The following is a 4,108-nucleotide window of genomic DNA, read 5'->3' as shown; positions in this document are numbered from 1 at the left end:
TCTGAATATAATACCTGGCTAGCTAAATACCAACCCATGAAAGTTATAAAAAAAAGTTTATGAAAAGTAAATAATGCCTGCAAATGTTTGCACCTGTCCCAAGTCAGGAATCTGATGTACAGTAGTTGTCGTTTGTTCATGTAATTTATACGCGTTTCTCGTTTCTCGTTTTTTTTAATTTTATATAGATTAGACCGTTGGTTTTCTCGTTTGAATGGTTTTACACTAGTAATTTTGGGGCCCTTTATAGCTTGTTGTTCGGTGTGAGCCAAGGCTCCGTGTTGAAGGCCGTACATTGACCTATAATGGTTTACTTTTTTTTAAATTATTATTTGGACGGAGAGTTGTCTCATTGGCACTCACACAACATCTTCCTATATCTGTATATCAAAAAGTGAAGAATTGATCGTTAACTTTGTTTATTTTAAATGTTCTCCTGGGTCCCTGGTAGTGGTATTTCCGGAGCTGCTGCAATTGTCCTCTTAACAGTTGGTTCCTGCAATGACAATACAAAAACTTATTTGTACAAAAAGTTAAATTGTAATTATTCTAGGTCAAACATTATTGCAAATAAATACTAGATCTATGTAGCTGTGTGTAAGACGTGGCTTTCCAAATCTCCTTGAAAAACACATAAACCACATAATTATATATTCAGTTAAATTTAATGTTCCCCTTAATTTATTGTCTCAAAAGAGTATCTTGATCTTCACAATGCTAGTTACAAATGCATATCTATAAGGCCACCCTTAAAAAATTGTGTGTTTGGCATAGCCGACCCACACTATCAGCAGGTGGGTAGGTAGGTAGGGAAATTTTTTTTTTTAACATTTAAAAACTTTATACATGTAAATCATGAAGTCTCTAGATCAATGTTGTCTAAAGCATTGCAGCATTGTTGTGTGTACATGCTGGTGGTTTCTTTGAAAGGGGTCAACCGTCAATGTCACATTCTACATCATACACAGAAACAAAATCAAGAGCATACCAGGCACTAGTAAGACCCAAACTGGAATATAGTTGTAGTGTCTGGGACCCCCATATGAAAGAACAACAGATACAATTAGAAAAGGTACAGAGACGTGCTGCTCGTTATGTACACAACAACTACGATTACACGAGCAGTGTCACAAACATGCTAAATCAGTTGAAATGGCCACCACTAGCTGAGAGACGCTTAAAAACCAGACTTATTTTATTTTATAAAGTAATACATTGTCTTGTTGCCATTCCATCGCATATTCTTGAACAAACAGACAGCAGAACAAGACAAAATTTTAGGCCTAATAACAATTTCGTACTGAATTAAAAAAAACAACAACATAGAATACAAACAATAATAATTTTGGGAAATATTCCAATATAGGTTGCACTATACGGGGTAATAATGGTATTCTTACCATATAGCGTGTTCCGCCTGGTTCTGGGGGTGTATGTTTTAGGGTTTCCCCAATCAATTCTTCAATATCTGATGTCCTTGCTGAGTAGCTTGAACATGTAGTTCTTCATGTAAGACTCTACAAAAATTGACATTGATAAAATTTGCATAGTATTTAAAAATAAACCGTAGACTGTCAGGGAGCAACAATTTAACTTCAAGGAAGGTCATGGTTTTTGCTTGAGTCAGTGAAGTGCAAACAATTTTATTTAATTTTTCAACGATATCAATCAAATTATTTTTTTTAAGTCTAACACTATAAGGTATGGGTGGAATCTGGATTCAGAATATTTTTTGTCCTGTACTCGAACAGAATATTTTGTTTCATCAATTTGGAAATCTTAAGAAAAAACTCCATGTCTTCATTGTGACTGATATATCTTTTTAAACTCCACAAAGAACCGGTAAAAAAAAACACAAATTCACAGTATTGTCAGCGCCGGCAAAATAGCCATTACTTTTGAATTATGCTATAGCTATTTATAGCTCGCTTTTAATCGAGATATTATAATCATATCATATAATTACTGTTTCACCGGCAAATAAGCCACTGCCAAAATATAAAAAAAAAAATATAATTGAAAATTATGACCATAAATGTATGTTTTACATTTACAAATTTGCCATATATATGTTCCAGACCATTGAGTATTTGGACCGTACGAGTACGGTTCGGACCGTATATACGTATACTCGTACGGTCCGATCATACGCGTGCGGTCGGACCGTATGAGTATACGCGTATGGTCCAGTACGAGCTGACCTAATGTTATTGGATCATATGCATTACATTTAGACAACCATTATCACAATCTTTATTTTTAGTATTGCAAATTGTTATTACAATTAGATGGACGTATTTTTTTTGCGTTGAAATGTGTGCTGTTCATGCATGTTCCCTTGCATTTACATTTTTGTTTCTAAAATTGCTAAATAGTGTCCTCCCACATTATGTTTTCTTCCGATATCTTCAATTTCAGTGATCATATAATTCAATTAATGTATTACTGGTCGACATGTTAAGACATACACGAAATTGACAGATTTATTAGCGCGAATTTTTTAAATAGTTAAAATATAAAGTTTTTATTTCAATTACATTTGAACTTTTTTATATAAATTTGAGAGTTAAGTTATCTTGATCTGTTTATATATGCATTTGCATTAAACTTGAACAACTTCTTTATACATGTTATATTAGTTCTACCGTATGAGTATTTTGAAAAAGTAAGCATACGGTCCAAAAACTTATAGATACGGTCTGGAACATATATTACATAATACAGATTAATCGTTGACTATTTATTCAGTCATTATATACATAATAATAATTAAAGGAGTAGTTGTATGATTTTTTTGTAAATTATATTGTCCCTTGCAAAAATAAATAATTATAAATGACACAGAAATTAAAAACTACAAAGTTGATTTTTGTAAAAAATCTTTTGTATTTATTCATACTAAATTTTTATCAGTTCTTTAGTTTATGAGTTCAATGCACAAGACTTTATATTGTAAATACACTTGAGTTATTTTCAAGGTATGCCATCACTGTGTCTGTGTATAAAGTTAACATGACATGGCAAATACATACCACTGATAGCTCGCTATCCTGACCTCAATTATAATCAAATTAGCTACCCGTGTGTAAGGTTTCTGCAGACGAAATTAGCAAAAGTTTTTTTAAAAAATAATTTATAAAGCAAGAGTACAACAAAATTTAATTTCATATCTATCATGTCTCTCTTCTAAAATGGTTTTATGTATTACATCATGCACGTCTTGTAAAACCAGAATAGTGGTGCGATATGTATAAATTATCGGGTTTTCTACATGCTGATATCGTAAAAATATCAGCCCCGAGGCACAATGTGAACCTTTTTGACGAGCGGCTGATATTTTCCGACATATATACGAAGAAAACCTGCATTGTCACGATTCAGATAATTTCACCTCTCACATCATTTTGCACATTGTGACGTCGCTGGTAGTGATAATGCTTGGAACACAAAAATCATGCATGAAACACTAAATCCTGTATTTTGACATATATACCGGCCGCTCTAACTTTTGACAATCACTTTTCCATTGTGACGTCAGATGTTTTGTTTTATGACGTCAAAACTTTACGGGAACATCATTCTGTTCCTTTATAATAGAAACTTTATAAAAAGTAAGAAGAAAAAAACAACAGTTAAAGAATACAGATAAATGTACTTACGTTGGATCTAAGTGCAGTGGCTTCAATCTTCAATGGCTTGGTGAATGGCGTTTACTTTGAATATGACGTCACCACTTAAATAGCGTCACAACTAAAAGCCCTAACAACGGAACCAAAATCGGAAACGTTACGGTATTTCCGTATCTTTTTTTAACATGAATAAATTCGTACAGACTTCGTCCCCTTTCACAGGTAATGCCTGCCTCATATCAAATATTGTTCATTAGTTCTACCGATACAAACAAGACAAATTAAATCTAGTACATAATAAAAGAAGAAATTTTGCTATTGTAAATTTTAGGGATGTCATCAATTACGTTGCTACAACGTTTTAATTACGTGATTTATTTGATCGATGTACAGTACATATTGCAATTATTTTTTATTATTTTTTTTGTTATGAATCTACGATGTTTTATTGATGACAAAAACATGGTTCCTCTTTTATA

The 4,108-nt window shown here is 32.5% G+C and overlaps 1 long non-coding RNA gene across 1 annotated transcript; it reads right to left on the bottom strand.

The window, feature by feature from the left end:
• On the bottom strand, positions 1-3,682 carry LOC143078099 (uncharacterized). Its single transcript, XR_012979052.1, has 3 exons — positions 3,660-3,682; positions 1,401-1,517; positions 1-496 (listed from the first exon to the last, which is right to left on the bottom strand). It is a non-coding gene; the product is annotated as an uncharacterized LOC143078099 (long non-coding RNA).
• Positions 3,683-4,108: the final 426 nt, after the last annotated feature.

This window comes from Mytilus galloprovincialis, chromosome 6 (assembly GCF_965363235.1).
Source record: "Mytilus galloprovincialis chromosome 6, xbMytGall1.hap1.1, whole genome shotgun sequence".
NCBI lineage: Eukaryota > Metazoa > Mollusca > Bivalvia > Mytilida > Mytilidae > Mytilus > Mytilus galloprovincialis.
The sequence above is the reverse complement of the archived record's forward strand: the minus strand, read 5'-3'. Positions and strand labels throughout refer to the sequence as shown.